The sequence below is a fragment of the Somniosus microcephalus genome, chromosome 3 (genome assembly GCF_052327205.1).
Source record: "Somniosus microcephalus isolate GS21.2 chromosome 3, FLI_Smic_1.0, whole genome shotgun sequence".
NCBI classification, from domain to species: Eukaryota; Metazoa; Chordata; class Chondrichthyes; order Squaliformes; family Somniosidae; genus Somniosus; species Somniosus microcephalus.
In genome coordinates, this window is record NC_140989.1 from 149,094,510 (window position 1) to 149,122,005 (window position 27,496).

Consider the following 27,496-nt stretch of genomic DNA (forward strand, 5'->3'; position numbering starts at 1 on the left):
AGGTCAGTCAGGGAAACATTACATCAAAGAACAATGAGGTGGGGTCACAAGGGGTCAAATATTGCAGATGCTGGGGTCTGTATGAAAAACAAAAAAAAAGACAAAAAATATTTTTTTTGGCTGGAAATCACAGCAGGTCCGGCCGCATCTGTGTAGAGAGAACAAGCCAATGTCGACTCGAGTCTGGATGACCCTGCATCAGGTGGGGTTACATGTAGCGTGACATGAACCCAGGATCTCGGTTGAGGCCGTCCTCATGAGTGCGGAACTTGGCTATCAGTTTCTGCTCGACGATTTTGCGTTGTCGTGTGTCTCGAAGGCCACCTTGGAGAATGCTTACCCGAAGATCGGAGGCTGAATGTCCTTGACTGCTGAAGTGTTCCCCGACTGGGAGGGAACACTCCTGCCTGGTGATTGTTGCGTGGTGTCCGTTCATCCGTTGTCGCAGTGTCTGCATGGTCTCGCCGATGTACCATGCTCCGGGGCATCCTTTCCTGCAACGTATGAGGTAGACAACGTTGGCCGAGTCACATGAGTATGTACCATGTACCTGGTGGGTGGTGTCCTCACGTGTAATGATGGTATCTGTGTTGATGATCTGGCATGTCTTGCAGAGGTTGCTGTGGCAGGGTTGTGTGGTGTCGTGGTCGCTGTTCTCCTGAAAGCTGGGTAATTTGCTGCGAACGATGGTCTGTTTGAGGTTAGGCGGCTGTTTGAAAGCGAGTAGTGGAGGCGTGGGGATGGCCTTAGCGAGGTGTTCGTCGTCATCGATGACATGTTGAAGGCTGCGAAGAACATGGCGTAGTTTCTCCGCTCCGGGGAAGTACTGGACGACGAAGGGTACTCTGTTGGTTGTGTCCCGTGTTTGTCTTCTGAGGAGGTCTATGCGATTTTTCGCTGTGGCCCGTCGGAACTGTCGATCGACGAGTCGAGCGTCATATCCCGTTCTTACAAGGGCGTCTTTCAGTGTCTGTAGGTGTCCATCGCGTTCCTCCTCGTCTGAGCAGATCCTGTGTATTCGCAGGGCTTGTCCATAGGGGATGGCTTCTTTAACGTGGTTAGGGTGGAAGCTGGAGAAGTGAAGCATCGTGAGGTTGTCCGTGGGCTTGCGGTAGAGTGAAGTGCTGAGGTGTCCATCTTTGATGGAGATTCGTGTGTCCAGGAATGAGACTGATTCTGAGGAGTAGTCCATGGTGAGTTTGATGGTGGGATGGAACTTGTTGATGTTATCATGTAGGCACTGAGGACTGCCTTGAGGACGGGGTCTTGGGTTTGGAACATCTTAAGGTCTGGGGTTAAAGCTACCCCTGCACTCCCTTGTGTCCCATTCCTACCCCTGACTGCTGCTATAGGACTGGACCCATATGGGTCCCAGAAAGTGCCTGTACGGGCACCCTCCTTAGCTAGCACGTCGGCCTGCTGGTTGCCCTTACTATGGGGTTCTGTGGAGGAATGGGCTTTCACCTTATGAATGAAAACCTCCCCTTCCTCCCCCACTGCTGCTAAGATTTTCTCCAGCAGGGGTTTCACTGTGAGGGGTCTCCTGTCAGCGGAGGTGTATCCGCGGCGGGACCAGATGGCCAGGTACTCCATACACAAATTGCATGTGAACATGCTGTCCGAGCAAATCGTGTATGGGGTGGGGAAGATTTCGGGGTGTGTAACAACGTACACTCCCACGGACAGTTCAGCCTGCTGGGCGCTCATGGTGCTGGGGAGCTTAATTGCCAGGGCAACGTCTGCCGTTGGGTCATAAACTCCACACCCTGTGAGTCGCTCAACAGCAGATACTGTGCTCGAGCCATCCACATAGATTTCGCGGCCTGTGGGTGTATCCCGGCCCGCAAACCTATGTCTACTTCCCAAGCCCCTTCTATGGAACACCGGTGGGCTGTTCCAGGATATACCAAGTTAGCTGCGAGCTTTGGCTCGCAGAGCCCTTTTACTTTCAGGTCCATCTGTGAGAGAAGCAGGGTCCAGCGAGCAATGCAGGCACTGCTCACTGTCCCATTCTTGATTCTCCTGTCCAGGAGCTTCTGAGTGGGCGTGTGATGGGAGAGGTGCCTATGAAGATCAGCGATCTTTTCACAGCCCAATGTGTGGCCAAGAGGTGCCTCTCACAATTGGAGTAGCTCCTCTCCACATCCGTGAGTATCCTGGAGGAGTAGACCACCGGTCTCAGCCTGCCATGCCGCTCTTGGAGCAGCACAGCACTCAGGCTGTCCCCACTGGCTGCTACCTCCAGGAAGAACTCTCTCCCCCCATCTATGGCCCCTAGAGCTGGTGCGGTCTGCAGATCTTTCTTGAGCCTGACAAATGCTGCCTGGCAACCCTCATCCCAAACCCACTCCACTCCCTTATGTAGGAGTCGGAGCAGGGGGGCTGCTGTGGCTGCATAGTCCTCAATAAAGTCTCTGCAGTACCCGGTTAGCCCGAGAAAAGATCTCACTCCCATGACTGTGTTGGGGACTGGTAACTCCTGTACTGCTTCCCTTCTAGCTTTATCTATGGCCCTTTCCCCAGCACGTACTGTCAGGCCCAGGAATTTCACCTCCTGCTGGCCGATCTGCGCCTTCTTTGGGTTCACTTTAAATCCTTCCTGCCTGAGCAGTTTCAGCAGTTCGGCCAGTAGTGGGCCATGCTCCTCTCTCGAATCGGTGAATAGGAGCAGGTCATCCACATACTTTACCAGCTGCCTGGGCTGGCTGAAGCCCTTTAGGTTGTTTGCCATGCATTGGTGGAAAATGCTAGGGCTATTGTGGAAGCTCTGAGGCAAACAGTTCCAGGTGTAATTTTGCCCTTTAAAAGTAAAGGCAAACTTGTACTGATCCTCTCTCCTTAAAGGGATGGACCAAAACCTGTTGGAAATATCCAGCACCGTGAAAGTGGTCGCTGATGCTGGGATACTTCCTATCAGGTCGGCAACTGCTGCTACCGTGGGTGCACAGGCTGGGATGTTACTGTTGAGCACCCGATAGTCCACTGTGGCCCTCCAGGAGTTGTCCGGTTTTCTAACTGGCCACAGTGGAGAGTTTATGTGGGTGGCTATCGGTCTCAGGACCCCCTGTTGCACTAAGGAGGACATGGCTGCTTCCATGTCTGGCTCCGCTTCCCTGGGGAAGTTATACTGCTTTTGTGGTTGGGCTATAGGGTCCCCATCTACACTGACCTCGAACCCGTTGACCCTCCCACAGTCGTGCTTGTGTGTGGCAAATGTGGCTAGGTGGGCTTGCACAAATGCCTGGAACTCCCTTGGGGTATTACTGACCATGAGTTCGAGGTTATAACCCTCTTTAGGCTTCATGGTGCACAGGGTCCCCTTCCCCTGTTTCCCTGGGATGACTACTACTCCGCCTTCCTTTCCTGTACTTGCACCCCATAGGCAGTGATTCCTTAAATCCACTAGGATCCCATGGCCTACAATAAAGTCGGCTCCCAGAATCCCATTTCCACCCTCCACTTCCCACTTCATTAGGATACAGGTCCACTTAGAGTGGAATGTTCCTACACGAATGGACAGCGGGATGGAAAATGAGCCAGCCTGTTCTTTACCTGTGAATCCCAACAGACTGTATGGGACCCCATTAGATAGAGGTGAGGTGGTGGGGTTAGCTGAATGGATCATGGTGCATGATGCTCCCATGTCCAACAGATAGGTCCCCTTCACCTTTTCTACCTCCATCTCAACGAGGGGTCTCTTCCATAAGTCATACTGAAGGGAACTCAGGTAAACAGGCTGCGCTGGCTCTAGTCAGGGCTATGGGTTGAATGGGGCGGATGGGGTCAGAGCACCGGTAGTGGCTGCTACCTTCCCTGGGCCAGTCAATAGGGTCCTCATTTCATCCAAAAATGACTCGACCGTGGCGGGAGGGATTCCTGTCTCTGTCTTTTGGGCTGGGGCTGAGGAATTCTTTCCCTTGTTATCCTTCCAAGGATTTTTACTCTCCTTCCTCCAGTGTCCATCCTTCCCACACCTGTAACAGTTAAGCTTTGTGTTGGAAGGGTTATTCCCTTCCTGATGCCACTCCTTCCTACCCTGGCCGGGTTTCATTTCATGCACCTTCCCCTTAGGTGGGTGTGCATCGGTTCCCCTACCATTTCGGTAAGCCACGGTCAATTGTCTGACCACTGTCAGTTCGGTAGTCAGGGGATGCTTTGGGTCAAACTACATTTCTGCCTTGGCCCTGACCTGTGGCAAGCTGTTTGCCACCAGGCAATGGAGCCAGTGGGCCAGCTGATCCTGGTCCAGGTTAGCCCGGTTAGGTGCCCCATTACAGGCACTGGCCACAACCTGTCTGCGAAAGCCTGCGGGGTTCCCCCTGCGAGCTGCACTGTTTTCTCCACCCGGGAGAAATTACTTCCCTCATTCATCCCCATGGCCTCAAGAACTTCCTCCCTGAGCTCCCCATACTCGCACTGTCCCCTCTTACACCGTTCAGAGAGGGACTGGAAGAGCTTACTCTCCAGGGAGAATAGCAGCATTTTGGCCTATTCAGCATCATCGCACTCGTTGATGCTTGCTGCCTGTTCCACTTCCCTGAAGTGGACCGAGGGGTCCCCATTTGCTGTGAGCTTTGGGATATGGCTCACCATGGCCCTAAGCTGTTGGGTGCCGTAGGGTACTACGAACTGGTTTTGGAGGGGTCCCTTATCCCCATTATCAGCGGGTGGGCCAAACCTTTGCTGCCGGGCTGGGCACATCGGCCCCCGTCCCAGCCTCTCTTGCGGGGGTTTATCCACCTCAGCTTCTACCCCTGACTCCACCCCGCCTTGCGGCCAGACTTTGCTGAAACTTGGCGCTACGGGTGGTGGTTGTGGGTCCTCCTGCTCCTCAACCGGGTCGCCCCTTGGCACTACCAGTGGTGTCTGAACCGTTCTCCCCAGGTTCCCTGTAAAGTTGACCTGGGCTACACTCGGGCTTATGAGGCACACCATGCCTTTTGCCTTCCTTGGAGCAAGGCTCAGATTCTCTATCTGTTTCTGGCAGGGGCCATGATCTGCATCCTCAAACCCCTGTGCGCTCGCTATCTTATAGGCTGCCTGTATGTCTCTTACTTTCTCCTCCTGCTCTCTTACTTGTCTTGCTAGGCGGGCATTCTTTTCCCGCAATCTCAGCTCATTGTTCTTGGCCTCAGTGACCTGACACTGTAAATACTCCTGCCTGGTCTTATGCTCCCCCAGTAACTGCACCCTTTCCTGGTTCAGAGCCTGCAATCCTGCCAGTAACTTCTCCCCTGCTAGAGCCCTTGCTTGGGCTTCCAGGGCTGACTCCCGTATCTCGGCTGCCTGTGCTTCAACGAGCTTGTCCAAAAGCTCGATCTGTTTCTTGAAGCACATCAGCCAGACTGCTTTTTCTATGGATTTCTTATGATCCTTCCCTTCTGTCCACTTAGCTGCAGCATCTACCGGACGCTCAGCCTTTAATAGATTAGTGATCTACTTCTTGGTGATATTCACCTTACTGAAAACATAATCTGAAATCCTCTCTTCCATTAAAGTTTGCTCTTCCGAATCAGTGTCTACTGTATCGCACCCCTGTTGCCAGAGTCCTGCTGCGGTCGCCATTATGTAAGGGATGGTGTGCTTTGAGTCAGCTTTGCCTCTGGCTGTTTTTGAGCGGTTCGAATCACTGCCACATGCTTTGGTTCTAGACTCTGGACTTAGGTACAGGCTGCGATACAAAATTGGAGTAGACAACTGGTTTGGTGCAAGAAAACTGTGTTTTATTAGAGTCACAATAAAATTATAACATTGAAAAATTGCACTTAGATTACTGGAATAGTTACAGACATTCAAGAGTACACTTAATTAGGAATGGGGAACACATGGCACAATGAGGGAAAAATCACATTAATAAACCCTCTACCCTTGTCCCACCCCCAATATCTAACTAAATTGTGCTAAAAGGGGCCAGGGATCATGCTCACCAACAGGGGTTTCTTGACAGTTCAAATCCTGTCAGTTAAGCCGGTTGCGTTTTGGGGTTCGCTCTTTGTGTCCTTTGGGGCCTGCCGTCTCCACGTGGTACTAGTCTTAGAATCTGCGAAGGTTCATCAGTTTGGTGGAGTCCGCTGATGCGGTTTGGGCGCGGTTGTGGATTTGTCTGGTGAGTACCCACTTTTCTCAGATAGAAATAGGGAGAATAAAGTCTTTGTTGGGTACTTTAGCTTGTAGAGTGGAAAGCTTCGGGTTTTGTTCTTCTGGTGGTGGGCTGGTCGTCGGGTTTTGTTGTGGTTGGGGTTTGGTTGGCGGTCTTCAGTGTCGGCTCGGTCGTGGTGGCCTAGATCATTACCTGTGTAGTGGTAATGATCTGAAGGTATGGTTTACCCGGCCCCTTTTGTTACCGCGGTGCTCGTGGTCGGTCCTCAAGTAGGGCTGCGGTTGCGGCCTTGTTGTCTTCGGTCGAGCCTGCCCCACCGTGTCCCCTCGCTGTGATGTTGCGTGAGTCTTGCTGTTGGCTTCACTTGGCCCCCTCTGGTGTCGTGTCGATAGCTAGCGTGCCTCCCGAATGCTTCTCCTTTTGGTTTCGGGTGGGCCTACAGTTATACTGTTTTTGAGTTTGTTATCTGCGCGCCAAATCAGGGCGATTTTTGGTGGGCTCGTTAAGGTGATTATAACCATTCACCTTAACTGGTTTTTGGGCAGTTGTCTTGTTGCTAAATGGCTTTTAATGTCTTGGGTGTTTGTTATGCATAATGTTAATCGGTGTCTTTCTGGCTTGGTAGCTAGTTTGAACTGTAAGCGATTATTTATGCATAGTTTTGATGGGCTTTAGGTTTGTGCAAGATTAGGTCTTTTCCTGGGTTGATTTGTAAAAGAAGGGAAGAATGCGTATTTTGTCTCATCCAGCTGTCTGGTTTCAAAATAGCAAGCCTACAGGCCCAGGCATGTCAAGTTTTAAGTTTTTGAACTTGATCTCCTGTCTGCAGGGTCCTACTTTAACCTTGCTGTTTTTGCCATAAAGTCCAAAAGCCATTCCCTTCAGGGTTCCCTTATCGATAACTTGTCCTTCAGGGTCCCTAATTAATAACTTGGGAAATGTGGGAATTTTGAGAATCCTACACGTTATGCCATCTGTTCTTTTGCCTTAGGCAGCTCCACATTGCAGGCACCACCACACTTGCGTTGTCAGGTTGGTGGCCTGAGTGAAAGGAGGCCAGGGAGTCATGTCCATTGTTAATGATGTCCTAGGATGGAACAAAGGACATGTGCCAACTTGGGCAGCCTATGCAAATCTGGCCATGATAAGTTCATCCCTTGCATCCTGGGCAGCCATGTGCTCGCATGCTGCCGCTGCTGCTGGTCAATACACCGGTGCTCTGACTTCCTCCTCCAGCTCCTCCTCATCCTCATCTGAGGCCCATGCAGAAAGAAAATGAATGGTTCCTATGCTGCTTGTAGATGCCTCCTTTGGGGAAGTGCTCATTGCAAGCAGGGAGAGGATCTTCCAAGGAGGTCCCACAGTTGATGGAGTCAAGCTGCAGCACCTCCGATTTCGGAAGGCCTTCTAAAAGTGCTCAGATACCTTTTAAAGCCAAGGTCTGGCAACTGCAAGTAATCCTTGCTGCAATAAACAATGCCTTGTTAGACCTGCAGCAGTGAGGAGGCCACCCATGAGTCAACCCACCAGGTTTACCTGGCGTGGTTTAGGAGGTGCGTGGATCATGCCAAAAAGCTGGAAAAATCACGAGGGCCTCTCAAAATAGGCTTAGAGAGGCCCTTAATGAGCATTTAAGGATCTTTAATAGCGCAATGGCCAGCTGGAGGCGAGAGTGTTTCCCGACCTCCAAAACCGGCACCGGCAAAATCCCGCGGAGGCGGGTTGGAGGCAGGTTTCGAACCCGACCTCTTTGAATCTGATTTTCCCGTCTTTCCCACCTCCAAACCCATCTCCTCCGATGTCAGAAAATTGCCCCCAGAGATTAGGGATATTAGGTATGCACTTGAATTCGAAGGAAGTGACTAGTGGTATCCCAGTGCCGGGGCCTCAACTGTTCACTGTATTTATTAATGACTTACATAACACAATAGGGAGCCATATATCCAAGTTTTCCAATGATACAAAGATTGGTGGCAAAGTAGTGTAGACGGGAGCATAAAATTACAAAGAGACAGTGATAGATTAAGTGAGTAGGCAAAACTATGGCAGATACATTTCAACACAGGTAAATCTGAGATCATCCACTTTGAACCAAAAAAGGATAGATCTGAGTATTTTTTAAATGGTGAAAAGCTAGGAACAGTGGAGGTCCAAAGAGATTTAAGGATCCATGTACACAGATCACTAAATGTAGTGGTCAGGTACAAAAAGTAATCAAAAAGACTAATGGAATGTTTGCCTTTGTATCTAGAGGGCCGGAATACAAAGGGGAATAAGTTTTACTGCAGCTATACAAAGCCCTGGTTCAACAACACCTGGAGTACTGTATATAGTTCTGAGCACAGCACCTTAGAAAGCATACACTGGCCTGGGAAGGAGTGCAGTGCAGATTCACCAGAATATTATCAGGGCTCCAAGGGTTAAATTATGAAGAGATTTTACATAAACTAGGCTTGTATTCCTTGGAATATAGAAGGTTAAGGGGTGATTTGATTGAAGTTTTTAGCATTTTGAAAGGAATTGATAGGGTAGATAGAAACTTTTTCTGCTGGTGGGGGAGTCTAGGACAAGGGGACATTGTTGTGTATGTACCTTTAAGGGAAGAACTGGTTTTAGACTGCAGTACCGGCAGTGACCACCCCTGTATAAAAGGCCCTAGCAGGCTTCTGTATTTCAGTCTGAAGTTGCCCTCCTGTTCAGTAAAGTACCTGTTAAACTGTTCTCCCGAAGTCCGTGTATTATTGAGGCGCGGACTTTACAGTGGCGACGAGTAAGTTCGAACTCATCTGCAGTGTGGCATCATCTCACGGGGATCTCGCCCTGAGAGGAGGTTTCTTGAAGGTCATAGTCTGAGCAACGGGCGTCGACCACGGGCAACCGCCCAAAGAATTTATCAGTGTTCGGAGAATTGTGGGAGAGACTGTGGAGAGCTGTGCTTGGCTCCCCAGTTAAGGTGTTCCAGCAAATCATGCTGGTAGCAGGTAGTGCGCTGACCCTTCCGGACTGCGGCGTGCTCAAGCTCGATCGAGCGGCTCTACAAAACGGGCCGCGCAGCGTCGCCGGGAAAAGAAAACAAGAGAGAGAGAGGGTGGAGCGCACAGGGCGTGGTCAGTGCTCAAGAACCGGGCAGCGGAGAGAAAATAAATGGGGGGAAGGAAAGCGGGACGCGCTGAAGCCGCGGGTCACCGCCATTACCCTGTAGAACGCTAGGAGCAGCGTGGCAGCAAGGGGAAGAAGGAAAAGCGCGGGAGGCGCCATTTTATCCCGTTGGGGAAGAAGGAAAAGCGCGGGAGGTGCCATTTTATTCCATTGGGTAAGAAGAAAAAGCGCGGGAGGCGACATTTTAAATCACCCAAGATGCCGAAAAGTGGCAGTATCACTGCTTTCGACAACGAGGTAGAAGACTGGACCACGTATGTGGAAAGAATTGAAGTGTACTGCAAGGCAAATGAGGTGGCCGATGGGAAGAGGGCGTCGGTATTATTGAATTTGATGGGCGCGAGTACGTACGGCATATTGCGGAATTTAATTATCCCAGCTAAACCAATGGAGAAAAGTTTTGAGGAGATTGTTAATATCTTACATGAACACCTAAACCCTACACCGCTGCTGATAGCAGAAAGATTCAAGCTCCATAAAAGAAACCAGCACAAAGATTAGAGCAATGCTGACTATCTTACAGAACAATGCAAGTTATCGAAGCACTGCCAGTTCGGAGCAGGACTGGCAGACACCTTACGGGATAAGTTTGTCTGCGGGCTCCAGAGTGAAGGAACCCAGAAACGACTACTTTCGATAAAGGACCTGACGCTAGAACAGGCTTTCAGCGTGGCAGTATCCTACGAAGCAGCAGCACGGGGAGCTGCGGAAATACAACAGAAACCACAAGAATACAGCGCTAATGAAATGGCGTATGGAGCAGAAAAGTGCTATCGCTGCAGCAGAACAACCCATGAGCAGAAGGACTGCTGGTTTAAGGACAAAGTCTGCAGGCAATGCGGAAAAATGGGACATATAACAAGAGTCTGCAGGTCGGGAAAGAAAACCAACACGACAAGAACTACTAAGGAACGGTACAGGAAAGTAAAGAAACTGACAGACAGTAGTTCAGAAGATGAGGAGAGTGATAAGGACTCCGGAAGCAGGAGACTAAGTTGTCTAAAGTTACACAACGTGATCGCAAAGGAGGATCACCGAACCATTTGGGTCACCCTCACAATAGCAGGGTCCCCAGTAAAGATGGAATTGGACACAGGATCAGCCCTAACTGTCATTAATCGACGAGACTATGAGCGGCTATTCTCACACATACCCTTAAAGGACACTTCCATTGTATTGAAGACATACATGGGGCAAAAGGTCTACCCCAGAGGAAAAATAAGGGTGCAAGTTAAATATAACAGCAAGGAAACACAGAAACTATATATGTATATACTACGAGATGGAGGACCACCATTATTGGGACGTGAATGGATCCGAAAAATACAATTGGATTGGCATTCCATTCAGGCGCTAACTGTGACTGACAAAAAGGATGATGACGTCGCACTTGGATGTCTGTCACAAATTCTATCTGACGCGGAACAGGTGTTCCAACAAGGACTTGGGACTCTAAAAGGAGTAAAGGCAACCATAAAGATTGAAGATAACGCAAATCCAAAATTTTTTAAGGCCAGACCGGTGCCATACGCGATCTGCCCAGCCATTGAAGCTGAACTGGAGAGTCTGGAGTGTTTGGGTGTGCTGGCCAAGGTGGACTGGAGTGAGTAGGCCACACCCATCATTCCTGTAATGAAGAAAGCATTGAGCAGCACGCCTGGGTAGCCAAAGAAGGCTCGCATCTGTGGGGACTTCAAGGTGACTGTCAACCCAGTCCTGAACACAGTACAGTATCCACTTCCGCGGATAGAAGATATTTTCGCCTCACTATCTGGAGGGAAACGTTTTACAAAGATTCATCTGGCCCAAGCGTATCTACAAATGGAGGTGGAAGAAGCATCTAGAAAATACCTCACGATAAACAATCACAAAGGCCTTTACCAGTACAATCGACTGGTATTCGGGGTAGCATCAGCCCCGGCTATTTGGCAGAGGGCGATGGAACAAGTCCTGCAAGGGATCCCGGGGACCCAGTATTATTTGGATGACATCCTGGTTACGGGCGAAAATGACAGTGAACACCTTGCCAACCTGGAGCAGGTGCTCACGAGATTACAGGAATCTGGGCTACGAGCCAACCGCCCCAAATGCGAGTTCTTCAGGAGACAAATCTCGTATTGTGGCCACATGATTGATGAGGAAGGGTTGCATAAGTCGCCGGACAAGATTGAGGCTGTAGTCAAGGCTCCAGCACCGGAAAATGTGTCGCAACTGAGGTCGTTCCTCGGGTTGGTGAACTACTACCATAAGTTCTTGCCGAATTTAGCTACAATTCTGCACCCACTGAACGCCCTGCTGCAAACTGGAGTGACATGGAAATGGAGTGATGAGTGTAAGCGTGCCTTTCCGGAATGTAAATGCCTAATCACTTCAAAAGAAGTATTGGCCCACTACAAGCCAACACTACCGATTCGGTTGGCATGTGATGCGTCACCCTACGGCATTGGAGCGGTACTGTCACACAAATTCTGTGACGGTTCAGAGAGGCCAATAGCCTTTGCGTCGCGCTCGCTAACCTCAGCCGAGCGTAACTACACCCAGATTGACAGGGAGGCCCTCAGCCTGGCGTGGGGGGTGAAGAAGTTCAATCACTATCTGCACGGGCAGAAATTCACCCTATTGACTGATCCTCAGCCCCTGGTCTCCATTTTTAACTTAAAGAAGGGCGTTCCGGTGATGACGGCGCAATGGCTGCAAAGATGGTCACTTTTTCTAGGGGCACATCAGTACGACATAGAGTACAAGGGTACGAAACAGCATGGAAATGCTGATGGGCTGTCATGCCTACCGTTGCCTACGGTAGAAGAAGCACCTGCAGTGGAACCTGTTGAGATATTCCATGCGACCATAGTCGAATGTTTGCCTGTTACAAACTCGAGTATAGAGAAGGAAACCCGAAATGACCCGACACTCTCTCGGTCTATGATTTGACGGTGAAGGGATGGCCAGCATATGGCGACTCACTGTTGCCAGCATTCTCGCCAAGGAGAGAACAGCTGTCAGTGTGCCGGGGAACCTTGATGTGTAGATCCCGAGTGGTAATTCCACCCAAGTTGAGAGATAGAGTGCTCAATGAGCTTCATGAGGGTCATCTGGGAGGGGTAAAAATGAAGAGCCTAGCCAGGGCGTTTGTGTGGTGGCCGGGAATCGATAAAGAAATCGAGGATATGACCAAGAGATGCACAGGATGCCAGAAGGTCCAAAACGCTCCACCACAGGCCCCGCTACATCCATGGGAGTGGCCCTCATCTCCATGGCAACGGGTACACATTGATTTTGCTGGTCCATTTATGGACTCAATGTTTCTAATCGCTGTGGACGCCCATTCGAAATGGCCAGAGGTCATTAAATTGTCCTCCACCACCACGGAGAAAACTATTGCAGTCCTAAGGACCATCTTCACCAGGAATGGGTTGCCAGAACAGATTTGCTCTGACAATGGGCCACAGTTTGTGTCTGAGGATTTCCGGAGGTTCCTGAAGAATAATGGGGTGAAACATTACACATCTGCCCCATATCATCCAGCCACAAATGGATTGGCTGAGAGGTTTGTTCAGACCTTTAAAAAGGCCATAAAGGCAATGTATAATGACGACATACCACTACAACACAAGGTGGATAGTTTCTTGTTTGCTTACCGGAATGCGACAAATGCAGTAACCAACCAAGCTCCAGCCGTACTGTTCTTCAACCGAAGGCTAAGATGTCGCCTGGATTTGCTCAAACCAAACATAAGACGAGATGTTGAGGATAAGCAATTCCAGCACATAAATGAGAAGCCAACCCGGAACTTCAAGATAGGGCAACCAGTCTTGGCCCGCGACTACCGAACAGAAAAATGGCAGCCAGGAATGATATGCACACAGCAGGGACCACTAGTGTATACAGTGGGCATTGGAGAGAGCATTGTGAGGCGCCATGCTGACCAGATTCTAGAGTCACAGGAACAAGCCAAACCCGTACCACGAGCAGGTGCACCTGATAATCAACCCGAAGTACAGATTGTGTCTACCTCAGAAGCAGTGGTATTGGAAGCTGACAAACCAACCAATGACAATGAACCAGAATCAACTCCGCCGCAAGAACAGGATACTCGAGAAAGGCGCTATCCAGTCAGGATCAGGAAGCCTCCTCAAAGACTGAACTTATAAATGATTATTTCAGTTGAAGTATATAATATCCAGAAAGTTGTAATTAGTTATTATTTAGTTGTTAAATGAATGTTATGTACTGTTTATCTAAAAGGGGAGGAATTGTTGTGTATGTACCTTTAAGGGAAGAACTGGTTTTAGACTGCAGTACCGGCAGTGACCACCCCTGTATAAAAGGCCCTAGCAGGCTTCTGTATTTCAGTCTGACGTTGCCCTCCTGTTCAGTAAAGTACCTGTTAAACTGTTCTCCCGAATCCGTGTATTATTGAGGCGCGGACTTTACAGACATAACTTTAAAATCAGAGCCAGGCCATTCAGGAGAGAAGTTAGGAAACAATTCTTCATGCAAAGGGTGGTAGAAGTGTGGAACTCTTTCCCACAAAAAGCAGCAGATGCTAGCTTGATTAATAATTTTAAATCTGAGATCGATAGATTTTTGCTAGCCAAGGGTATTAAGGGATATGGAGCCAAGGTGGGTGGATGAATTTAGGCTACAGATCAGCCATGATCTCATTGAATGGCAGAACAGACTCAAGGGGCTTAATGACTTACTCATGTTCCTATGTTCTGAGATGCTTGGGGACTCCAGAGATGTCACAGTGTCGGTGGGATAAGAAGCCATTGCTGGGGATGCACTCAGATACGTTTGGTTATGTGGGAGTGGAGATGGGAAGCGATGGAGTAGGATGCCATTGTTCTAGACTCCCCCATCAGCAGAACAATGGGGCAGTAATTCCTCCCCAAACGCGTGAGTACGGAAGGGGTACTCACACGTCTGGCCGGAGGAAATGCCGGTTTTCAGCATGCACAGCGCATGCGCTGAAAACCGGCATTTCCTCTCCTCTAACCCAAGAGGTGAAGAGGCTAGTGCGTGCGCTGTAGGGGGCAGCGCGTGCGTCTTGGATTTCCTCTGTTTTGGGGGATTTGCGCATGTGTAAAGGCCTCTGGTCTTTACGCTTGTAAAAAGCACACGTGAGTATTTATTTTTACAGGTAAGTGGTGTTTTAGTGCAATTTAGAATTTTTTTTCCACAGGTTTATTATTTTAAAGAATCTACAATAAGGTAAGTTTAGTTTTAGACCCTTTTTATTAAAAATTTATTTTTTCAAAAAAAAAATTATTGTTTAAATTATTTTTTTAAACTTATTTATACTTAATTTAATGATTGGGATGCTTTTTAAATTTTTATTTAAAGTTTAAATAGTGTTTTGGGCCCCCGTAGTTTTTTGAGTTTGACAGCTATTACTCTCAAACTCATGCATGAACCTTCCCCTCCCCTGATTGGTTGTACAGTGCTCACCTGATCCCAGCCGGCACATCGCACTAACTACGCCGCTGGATCAGGTAAGCACTGCGCGCTGACATCTGAACCGGGCCTGTCACAGGAAATGCAAGCAGGCCCGGGCATCAGATGTCAGCGCGCCGGGTGAGTGCAAATCGGAGGCTTGCACGCGCGGCAAGCCCCCGATCCTAATTTCAGGGCCAATGATTCTCTCTACCCTGCCAATTCCTTTCAAAATAAATCAAACATTATGGGGATATCGAAGAGGACAAGGAGGGACAATGCACTACACCACATTCACAGAGGATGTTGTTCATGATTTTGCCTAGGGCAGTCCCAGTGCTGAGAAGAGCTTTTGTTTCAAATGATTTCAACCTTGGTACCTGATAGTTGGAAGGATATAGATTCAAATCGCAGCCTCAACTGTCATTCAAACTCAAGTGGCCTCTAAGGATATGTTATGCCTGTTTACAGCTGCATTGATACAGAATACTTCATCATAGAATTAAAAATGTTACAGCAAAGAAACAGGCCATTTGCCTAATCAAGTCTTCACACAAGCCACCTAATTTAATCCGACTCTCCTGATCGTTGCCCATATCTTTCAATATCCCTCTTTTTTGCAGCGACTATCCAATTCCTGTTTAAAATAATTTATGGGCTCTGTTTCAACAGCAGTTTATGGAGGAGAATTCCACATTCTAACTACCATCTATAACAATTTTTTTCTAACATTCTCTTTAATTCTTTTGGTGATTATCTTAAATTTGCACCCCGTTGTTGCCATTTTGCTGATCAGAGAAACCAATCTATCATTATTTACCTTATTATAACCCTCGATAATCTTGAAGACCTCGATCAGATCAGTCTTTAAACTTCTGACCTTCAGTGAAAAAAATCCCCATGCTTCTCAAATTTTCCTTCGTAACTGTAACCCCTCATCCACGGCAACTTCCTAATGAATGATTTTTCCGTTTATTTGTGCTTGTCAGTATGACGGATTACAGTGCCAGAAAGTAAGACACATTTCTACTTTCTGTATCCAGTGACAGCACTAATCATTCCCAGATCATGCAGAGGCAAAGTAAAATTCTCTTTTACTCTGCTCCAGCAATGTGCCTCAGCCCCAAACTGAGAAGAACACCCTGTCCTAAATGGTACATGATCCGGTATTTTTGACTCTCTGGGCAATATGCCAATGTCATGCCACACTATAGGCAATTTTGTCCTCTGGGGCCCATAGCGTCCAGCACAAAGAGAGAAATGATCTTTCATCATAATCATTCTGAGCCCATAATCAAACCTAAGCCCCAGTGGTGAATAGAAACAAAAGCAAAATTCCTGTTGGTAAATAGGAGCAGAGCTTGGCAAGGTACCACGGTGACAGTTCCCTTTAAACAAATTACCCTCCTGAGGCATGCATTCTTCCTGTACCCCATCCTCAGATTCTGGCCTCACTACTTTAGGAACATTTAACACCTCAAGTGGCAGCTGTGGCTCAGTTAGTAGCACACTTACCTCTGAGTCAAAAGGTTGTGGGTTTAAGTCCCACTCCAGGGACTTGAGCACATAAAGCTAAGTTGACACTCCAGTGCAGTGCTGAGGGAGTGCTGCACTGTTGGAGGTGCCATCTTTTGGATGAGTCGTTAAACCGAGGCCCCGTCTGCTCTGTCAGGTGAACGTAAAAGATCCCATGGCACTATTTCGAAGAAGAGTAGGGGAGTTCTCCCGGGTGTCCTGGCCAATATATATCCCTCAACCAACATAACAAAAACAGATTATCTGGTCATTATCACATTGCTGTTTGTAGGACCTTGCTGTGCGCAAATTGGCTGCCGTGTTTCCCACATTACAACAGTGACTACACTTCAAAAGTACTTCATTGACTGTAAAGCGCTTTGAGACGTCGGTGGTTGTGAAAGGCGCGAGATAAATCTAAGTCTTTCTTTCTCCGCTACTCAATTAGATCATGGCTGATCTGCACCTCAACTCCACTCACCCACCTTAACTCCATATCCCTTGATACCCGTACCCAACAAAAATCTCTCATTCTCAGTCTTGAAAGCTCCAATTGTCCCAGCACCCACAGGCTTTTGGGGGGCGGGGGGGGGGGGAGAGAATTTCAGATTTCTTCTATCCTTTGTGTGAAAAAGTGTTCCCCGATTTCACTCCTGAATGATCTAGCTCTCATTTTAAGATTATGTCCCCTCCTTGATTCTCCCATCAGAGGAAATACTTTTTCTGTATCTACCCTATCAAATCCTTTTAACGTTTTAAACACTTTGAGCAGATCACCTCTCAATCTGCTATACTCATCGGAATACAAGCCAGGTTTATGCAACCTGTCCTCATAATTTAACCCTCAAAGTCCTGGTATCATTCTGGTGAGTTATTCCTTGAAGCAAGCTCTCAGGAATAGTTCTTCTTGCATCTTAATGTCCATATTTTCACCCCTTTAAATATAATAGTGATTTTCTAAACATCTTATACATTTAATAGAATACATTAGAAAATAAAATTGGAGAACTGTATGGAACTACAGATGATTTCTTAAATCATAGAATTTTATAAATAAACTAGAGTAATTATATTTTTTGTGACTTTTTTTGCTTCAGAAGTCATTATAGAATTTACTCTCTCACTTTAATTGCTCTTTTTCATAAACTACATAAATTCTGTGGGAAAACTTAATTCTGCAGAGGGGCAAGTGGAGCAGGAAAGATATATGGGGAGCGTAAAACTTTTTGGCTGGCAAATTACTTGCAGCATTCATATTATTTCCCATTCTTATTGCCAGCATAGAGAGGGGGAAAAAAAACATTTTTCAAACATTTGGCTTACATCCCAAAGACTTCCTTAGAATAGACCTTAAAAGGGGCTAGAAATTGGGTTGCTTTGTGCCTCTCATTAGTGCCCCCGGGGGAGCTAGCAGGGTGCAAATGCCCTAGCGCCCAGGTGCGGCGAAGCTAACGCCTCCCGTGAAATTCAGCGGGAGGTTATGGGCGGCAGTAGCCGGTAGCACCCTGCGCCTCTGCATCATTGCCGTGCACCGCGCCCCGGCCGCAAACTTCCCTTGGATACGCTGAACTATCGTTGGGTAATATGTGCAACAAGATCAGGGGCCGCTTTCGCAGCAATGGTAGCGGGCAGCGGCGCAATTCAAAGGGCAGGTGTCAGGCGGCCATTTTTATTTTGGCTGACTGCCAGCCCTGCCCCTCTTTCACATTGGTATGCAGGGTGCCGGCCACGATAGCTCAGCCCGCCACACCACTCAAGTGCCGGGCTGTTTCCATGGCACCCCACTCCCCGGTGGTCCGGCAGGACCCCAGTGAGTGCAGCACTAGGTCCCTCCCCTTTAAACAGGGGAGGAGGCCTGCAATGATGCGGTGCTACGTGCTGCCCCGCGTGACGCTGGTGCGAGTTGCGCTGCGACATTGAGTAGTAGCGCCCCCAAGAAGGAGGTGGAGCGCTTCCAGTAGCGCGGCACCTCCTTTTTGAGGCACTACTACTGAATTTATGGGGTGGGGTGTTAACTTTTTCGGGGCATTAAAATTAGCGCCCCGACGAGGTTAGTACCCCCCAATTTTTCCCCCTAGGATCCTAAATAGAGGTTGGCAAAGAATAAGCAGCCATTGTGAAAAGTACATGGAATTTACAGCATAAATGTGGGAAGATGGCTACGTTCCACTTACATTTAAGTCCCAGGTCCCATCCTCTGCTGACACTGACAATATTTTTTAAACTTTGCAGGAAATTGCATGGAAATCAGAGATCAGCACTGAGGTGCTTTAACTCTGCAGATACTACAGATGTAATGCTTTAACTGATTATTTTAAATTTCAGTAAGTCATTTTAGAAAAGTGTTATAATTCATTTGTGCCAATTGTCTCTTGAATATGTAGCATTTGGGATTCCTCAGTGCTCCTTGGAGTTATTTTAATGAACCCTGATGTTTTCCTAGTCCAAGTATGACGTTTTAAGACTTTGTTGTTCATTATTTCCTCCGAAGGCTTGAAATACAATCCCTGGTTCATTGTACTTCAGCGACTTTAAATTCCTTACCCTACTCATATTTTGTTAATTTGATACAAAATATTCATCATTAAGGGAACATTGTTGTGGCTCTGTGAAACCCTCTTTTCTCGTCAAGAGACTGTGGGGGTTATTTTGGCCAAAGGGTGAAAACAGGCGCTAAATGGGTGCTGTGCTAATAAGACATTTGAGCTTCTGGATTTAACACACAATTTTAGTCCTAATTGCTGATTACCATAATTTGAATTTGCCTGGAGGTGTTAAACCAGAAATCTGCAGGTTTAGCCGCTGATTGGACACAATTTTCGTGGAGCAGTAAATGTGGGCTCCACGCATCCACTTTCACTGAAGTGCTCTGGCTGGCACACATCGGCACAATGGCTCAGGGACCGAGGGAGAGGGCGCACAGGTTCTCGAATGCAGCACTGGAGAATCTGGTGCTGGAGGTCCAGAGGAGGAGGGGGGATGTCCTGTGCCCGCGGGGGAGGGGGTGGTGGTGGGAAAGGACGCTACCTCGCTCTCCCGTCCCTCCTGTCCCTCTCTCCTGCTGCAGCTGGTGCTGCTCTGCTTGGCCTCATGCCCTCCTCCCATTCCTCATCCAGACCAAGGGGGACCCCTAGCAAGATGCTGATGACCAAGCACTCCATTTCCCCTGTTGACTCCTATAAGGTGTCCAATAAGGTGGAGTAGCACAGCACTCATTCTTTTTAGATGAAGTCCTCAGAGAATTTCTGGAATAAATGTTGCTCGAGTGTTGGTGAAGTTTTGACAAAGTGTCCCAGAAAATCTCCCGATGTGTTTCAGAGGTCCTTCTCACAGCTCCAGCAGCAATGAACATGAAATGGTGAGTATCTCATTAAGTAGCGCTTGAAATCAACATCAACACCATGTTTACTCCCAATCAGCTGGTCGCTGTTAGGAGAGGGCATTAAGACAAGTGCTAGTCACCAAAATGCCGTGCAGCTTCTTTAATGAGTGCTAGCAGGCATTTCAAGTGGCAATTGGCTGTTTAACGAGCCTGCCCAGTGGCCGTTCCTAGCGTAGGTTTCAACTCCTTTACCAAGTTGGCATCTTGCGCTAAACACAGGCTAAACCAGTGTTGCAGCTTAAGACCCCATCTTGGTCACCTCAAAGGCTCTTTAGCACTTTAAGTATTTGGTGAAAATGCCCCCTAGACCTATTCATGACCCATGCTTACAATTAAGTCTGCATATAGTTAAAACACTATTCCTGGCCAGAATGGAGTTGATTGGGTAATCCCCTGTCAATCACACCACGAGATGCGCTGTAAGTGACTGGGATTGATTTTACGCACATAATTTGTGTTATGTAACTATCCTCCACTCACTGCATTTTGCTGGCGAAATAATCCTGCTTTTATTGGGAGACGTTGCTGTAGTTTTGGTCATGAGTTCTGCTTGCTGTAGTTCATAGGGACTCTTTTTAAATAGACTCTGTTTGCTGTGGTGTGCTGTTTAAAAAGGCTGATGTAAAATAGACTCTTGTAAGTCCTACTGTAAGTCCCAACCCACCTACAACTCATTGGCTGACACAATGGTGCCATAGACACTTTGCACAATGAATGCATACTGTACATTTGGGGAACAAAAGAATATTACAATGAAAAACAAAAGATACAACAAATCATTTCTTCATAATTAAATAATCAAACATGGAATAACTTTTTCTCAATTTATGCACAGCTTTTCCTTTTTTTTCTTCCAGTTCCCTGCTTCCTATCCTGAGTTCTTAGTGCCAACTGCACTCTGGACCTCATCCAAATGGCCTTCCTCCGTGTGTGAACCTTGACAGTGAGTATCTGTAAGCCCATTGACCGTCAGGGTATTACTGCTAAGTCCTAGATTTACACAGGTGCATTTAGCATTGGGCCCTTTCCACTAGTTATGTTTGTACAAGTTTGTTGTAAATTTGCAATGTTGAATTTATAGAACCATAAAATTTTTCTCGATTCATAGCATTCTTGGAAAAAGAGTTAAATCTTGTCATGTTACTAATTTGACACAGAAAAGATACTACAGTCCACAAAGAGTGAAAGTTCATAAGTCGCTCAGCCCATGCATGCCAATGTAGAAACCATGTAAAAGCTGACGAACATCTTCAAAATAGCCAACACATCATCAAAGAAACTGAGAAAGAAAGAAAGACTTGCATTTATATAACGCCTTTCATGACCACAATGAAGTACATTTTGAAGTGTAGTCACTGTTGTATTGTAGGAAACATGGCAGCCAATTTGCACATAGCTAGCTCCCACAAACAGCAATGTGATAATGACCAGATAATCTGTTTTAGTGGGTGTTGAGGGGCAGGGGGTGGGGGGGTGCATGGTGTGGAGAAGAGAAGTCACATATCCTAATTCAGTTTGTTTTTCTGTGAAAATTGAAGCCAAAAGGTTTTGCCTATGACATGTGAAAACAGGTAGTTGCATTGAGAGTGCAGTTGGATACATAGCCTCTTAAGCTGAAGGTATACTGATGGCACAGAAAAAAAATCTATGGCACAGGAAAAAAATGAAAGTATGCAAAACCGTGTATTTTTGCAGTGGTAGATTAATATATTTCTGAAAGGGGTCATGAGCACTGAAGATGCAATATTTACTTCCTGGGGTCATACTGCTTTGGGAAATTTTGATTTTGCTTCACACATCTTTGCTGCATTTTCCAGCATTTTGGAATCTACTGTAATTCTGCCTTTGAAGCCAAAATTAACTTACTCCAGAAAGGTTACAGATATTTAAATTATTAAAATAGAATGGTTGTTACAAGTTACAACTGACTTTTGATTTTTTTATCACTAGTAGGTAATACTCTGTGCGTATAATTGCTGAACAATGTTATAATGTAAATAATAAGAGATCCTGAAACCAGCACTTGGACAAGAAGGCCCGGCTCAGCACATTCCTGAAGGACTATGTCCAGGCTGATGATGACATCCATCAGGACCACCAGGTACTGATATGAATCAACAACTGCAATAGATGCCCCATGTATCTTCCCAACAATACTGTCAAGAGCTGTGCAAAGTATAACACTGTACTTGGCGACATCCACCACTATAAACCACTGATTAGTCCACTGTTTGAAATGGAAATTAGAGCACACCAGATCTCAACAACACCAACCATGTGTGAGAGTGGCAATTGTTTCAGTCCAGAACAAGCAATCCAAGGCCATCCCTTGTAATGGCAAACCAAACATCATTGAAGACGATTGAAGACATTGAATAATATGGGTGGATAGTTGACAATCTTGCCTCACTCTTCTTTTGGAATAGATAGGCTTAGTGGGGCCGATTTTAACTTTTTTTGACAAGGCATTAATGAGGCAGCAATGGCCTCAAAAGGGTGTTGGTAGCCTTACCGCTCCGTTAACACCAAGCTCATTTTAAAAGGGGCCTGCTGCAGGGCGACCAAAGCATCTGCCTGTTCCAAATGGTAGGCTCCTTTTAATATGCAAATTGGGGTCCTCAGACCTTCACGCCTTTTAGGTTGGAACTGCTCGCAGTCTGCCCCGTTCACACACTAATCAGTTCCGTGGGTGATAAAGATAAGTTTGAAATGATTTCTGTGGGGCACAGGGGGACCAGTAGGGCTACATGTACAGAATGATACTCCTCAGAAAAAAAGGATTGAAAAGGTTCTGTGTGTTTTCAATCTATGCACTGCAAATGTAATGGGCTGGATTTTACCAGCCCTGAGGAGGCGGGTTTTGAGGCGGGACTGCTGGCAAAATCAAAAAGAATGGTAGCCGCTTCCAACCCGCCTCCAAACAATCTTCCCGGGAGTTGGGTCCCCGATTTGCACAGGGACCCAACTCCTAGTAGCGGGAAGAGGATTCTAGCCACTTAACTACCTGCTAACAGGTAGTTAACAGGCAGTTAAGAGGCCTTTTCCCATTTTGAGACTTCTGCCGTGGGCTTCCTGATGTAGGGGAACCTCGCCAGGGTAAATGAGGCGTGCTGTAGGTCTGTTGTAATGTTTGTGTATAGATGACAGCTGCAGAAGTGGTGTGAAGGATCCAATGGGACACTAGTGAGTATCAGAGGTAAGGAGATGTTGGGAAAGTCATTTTTAATGTGTTTAGATTTTTCTGTAGGTGACAAGCTTTGAAGTGTTTGTGTGGCCTCACCTCATTGGGAGAAGTGACAGATCGCTTCTGTAACCTCACCTGCAGCTTCCATCACTTTTATCCTAAGGAGAGAGTCTTTGGAGAGTCTGGGTGCAAGGGCTCACCTTTGTACAGTGATTGTCAGTGTTTGACAGCACCTCAATGCTGTCAAACACTGACAGATCATCTGTCAAAAATAAATGGTACATGTCCCTTTAAGAAAACCGGCAGCTGAAGCATCATCAGCTGACGTCATCTGTCACCGGCTTTCCCTTAATTGGCCGGCAAGCCTGCAGGGCGGGCTTAACAAGGCCAATCAGGGGAAAATAGCATCTGTGCATCGGACGTTGCTGAGGGCGGGACTAGAACCCGGAAGGCAGCAGTCCCACCCCCAGCTCGCCTTGGCAGGTAAAATCCAGCCCAATCTGTTCATTAGAGCCTCTGGGTTTGTGTTGAGGTTTAAAATGTCACCATTAAGCAACTCATGAATATTACATGCATATATGTAAATCTGCTAAAGGATATTTGCAATAATTTGCACCCCTACCAAAATGTTACACCAACTATGTAAGTGGCAGCTAGCTGACTCTGGATTTGTAATATTGATGATTAAGGACCACACGATGGTTTCAAATTTAATCTTTCTGGGTGAGTATTACCATTTTGAGCATTTTTTTAAATGAAAGAGTAATTGACTTGTGCGACAATGAAAGAAAGAGGATTAGTGAGAGGGCTGAAGGAGCCTAAAGTCTGTTGTATGATTCTGTCTTGTAACTCTCCCTTTGTGATGACAACATTTGTAGAAGAGCCTAGCAGACAGCACATTGGGAACATTTCCCCCTTCTTCAATAGTGCCATGTGAGGGAAATTTTTTTGATTTATTTTAGTACTTTGAAGCTTTGGGTTAAAGGGCCCTTAACCATCTTTATCTTACAATCCAGAAACACAGCAAATTAGGATTAGTGAGCTCCCAGCAATTTTCCCTGTTATGTACTAGGTTGAAGATCACCAAATGACTGCCCCAGACTTTACATAGTCTGAAAAAGGAATGTTTATTAATAGTTACAATTACATGTGTCCTATAAACCATTATACCTACATTGGTTGCTAAATTAGAGAAGTATTAATGAAAGTACTCTAGTAACTGAAGTAAATAGTTAACTGATTTTTTTGTACCAGAAAAGCTCATAACCGTAGCAGGCACTCCATGCCATGCAGCTTAGTGTCATACAGCACAGAAAGAGGCCCTTCGGCCCATCGTGTCCGCGCCGGCCATCAAGCCCTATCTATTCTAATCCCATTTTCCAGCACTTGGTCCATAGCCTTGTATGCTATGGCATTTCAAGTGCTCATATAAATGCTTCTTGAATGTTGTGAGGGTTCCTGCCTCTACCACCCTTTCAGGCAGTGAGTTCCAGATTCCAACCACCCTCTAGGTGAAAAAGTTTTTCCTCAAATCCCCTCTACACCTCCTGCCCCTTACCTTGAAACTATGCCCCCTGGTTATTGACCCCTCTACTAAGGGGAAAAGTTCCTTTCTATCTACCCTATCTAAGCCCCTCATAATTTTGTACACCTCAATCAGGTCCTCCCTCAGCCTTCTCTGCTCTGAGGAAAACAACCCCAGCCTGTCCAGTCTCTCTTCATAGCTGAAGCGCTCCAGCCCAGGTAACATCCTGGTGAATCTCCTCTGCACCCATTCCAATGCAATCACATCCTTCCTATAGTGTGGTGCCCAGAACTGCACACAGTATTCCAGCTGTGGCCTAACTAGAGTTTTGTACAACTCCATCATAACCTCCCTGTTCTTATATTCTATGCCACGGCGGAGTGCGGGTGGCAAAGAGTGCTTCTGCTGAGAGTCTGGTAAGTGAGAGAGTTCGGGTCAAGTGGGGAGTGAGGGGCTGTTTCTGTCTTTCTTCTTAAAACCTTTATAAGTTGGTAAGTTCTTTTAATTAGAGGTGTGATCCTCACCTAGAATAGGGGCAGAGGGTCTTTAAATAATATTAATACATTTAATTAATTACATAGGATGGGAGAGCAGGTGATGTGTTACTGCTGTGAAATGTGGGAGCTGGTGGACACCATTGATGCTCACGGTGATTACATTTGCGGTAAGTGTTTGATGCTAGAGGAACTCCGGCTCCGTGTTGATGAGCTTGAGACCGAGCTTCAGACACTGCGACACATCAGGGATGGGGAGAGTTACCTGGACTCTATGTTTCAGGAGGTAGTCACACCTTTGAGATTAATTAATTCAGATGTAGTCCGTGGTCAGGGACAGGATGGTGTGACTAGGAGTGAGGCAGGTACGGGGATCCAGGAGGTAGTGTTGGAGGAGCCGCAGCCCTTGCTCTTGTCCAACAGGTTTGAGGCTCTTACTCCCTGTGAGGATGGGAACGGGGACTGCAGGGAGGATGAGCAACCTGGCCACAGCACTGTGGAACGGGGGGCCATTCAAGTGGGGGGAGTTAAAAGAAATGTTGTAGTGGTAGGGGATAGTATCATTAGGGGGATAGATAGGGTTCTTTGCAGCCAAGAGCGAGAGTCCCGAAGGCTGTGTTGCCTGCCCGGTGCCAGGGTTAAGGACATCTCCTCTGGGCTGGAGAGGAACTTGGAGTGGGAGGGGGAGGGTCCAGTTGTCGTGGTCCACGTTGGTACCAACGACATAGTTAGGACAAGGAAAGACATTCTGTTGAGGGAGTTTGAGCAGCTTGGGGCCAAATTAAAAAGCAGAACCACAAGGGTAATAATCTCTGGATTACTACCTGAGCCACGAGCAAATTTGGCTAGGGTAAATAAAATTAGAGAGTTAAATGTGTGGCTCAAAGACTGGTGTGGGAGAAATGGGTTTTGCTTCTTGGGGCACTGGCATCAGTACTGGGACAGGAGAGAGCTGTTCCTTTGGGATGGACTTCACTTGGCCATTGCTGGGACTAGAATCCTGGCGAATCGAATAACTAGGGCTGTAGAGAGGCCTTTAAACTAATTAGTGGGGGGGAGGTATTAAGAGAGCGAAAAATAAAAATGACAGCGGAGAAGGCAATAGAGCAAGGTAGCAGTGGAGGAATTAAAAACCAGAGCGTGTCAGGAAGGGACAGAATGTATAAAGATAAAGGTAAAGTAGTAAAAGGGGTAAAAGCAGGAATAAATTGTCACAACACATATTTGAAAGTTCTTTATCTGAATGCACGCAGCATTTGTAACAAAATAGACGAGTTGACGGTACAAATAACTACACATGGTTATGACCTGGTGGCCATTACAGAAACATGGCTGCAAGGTGACCATGACTGGGAACTAAACATACAGGTGTGGCAAAGCCACCAAAGAGACTCTCACAGTAACTTGTACAATTGTCTTTAATCATTATTGTTAACTTTTAATGTTTGCCCTGTTTAAACAGCACGGGATCGATAAAATCGCGATCTGACGCGATGATGTCATCACGTGGGTCACGTGACGTTCCCAACGGCGGGAAACGTGATGATGTCATGACGTCAGGGTTGGAGGGCGTTTCCAGTTAGTCCTCGTGGAGTGAGCTAGTGTACAGACCTGTTTGGAGTTTCTCCTGCGTTTTTGTTTTGTAATACTTTCAGTGCATTAAACTAAGTTTGTTAACTACCAGTTTAGTTCACAGTGTTTTTGTTAGGACATTGGTGACCCCGAATCCTCGCAATCATTTTTCACGGTGGACACGGAACACAGGCCAGTGATGGATGCCAACGCTGTGGCCTTGAAGCTCCCCCAATTCTGGGAACAACAGGCGGCCTCCTGGTTTGTGCAGGCCGAGGTGCAATTTGAACTCCGCAACATCGTGCAGGACCAGACCTGATATTTGTACGTGGTCTCCGCCCTCGATAGCTCGACAGCGTCGAGGATCATCAGCCTTCTGGAGAACCCCCCGAATGCTGACAAGTATGTAGCCATCAAGACTCGGCTGCTGCAGGTATTTGGCCTTACCAAGGCGGAGCGCGCTCGTCGCTTACTGACACTACCAGGGTTAGGTGACTCCAAACCCTCGGAACTAATGAGCCACATGCTAACGCTCCTGGGGTCCGAACCCCCATGTTTCCTGTTCCGCGAGCTGTTCCTTACGCGGCTGCCCGAACACGTCCAGGCAGCCCTCGCCAGATCGGACACCGGGGACTGCATCGCGCTCGCCGAAGAGGCGGATAAAATTTACGCGGTCTGGCAGCAATACTGTGCTATCGCGCAATGCCCCGCCCCGAGGGGCCCGGCCCCGGTGCCTCCGATGGCCGGTTACTGTTACTACCACACTCGTTTCGGCCCGAAGGCCCGCTGTTGCCGACCACCGTGTGGTTTCGTGCCCAGACCGTCGAACAGACCGCCGCGAGTCAAGAACACTGGGTCCGGTGCGTCCCCCGCGGCCACGATGGCGATCGGCGACTCCGGGAATCTCATGTATTTAACCGACTCCATCTCGGGCCGTCGTTTTTTGTGTGGCACGGGGGCACAGTGCAGCATACTTCCCGCCTCGGTCCTCGACCTTCGGTCTGGCGGACGGGGTCCCCCCGTCCAAGCTGCCAACGGGGGTACGATCCGCACTTGCGGGAAACGACGGGTGCAAGTCTGTTTCGGTGGCCAGCGCTTTACCTGGGATTTCGTCACCGCTCAAATTTCG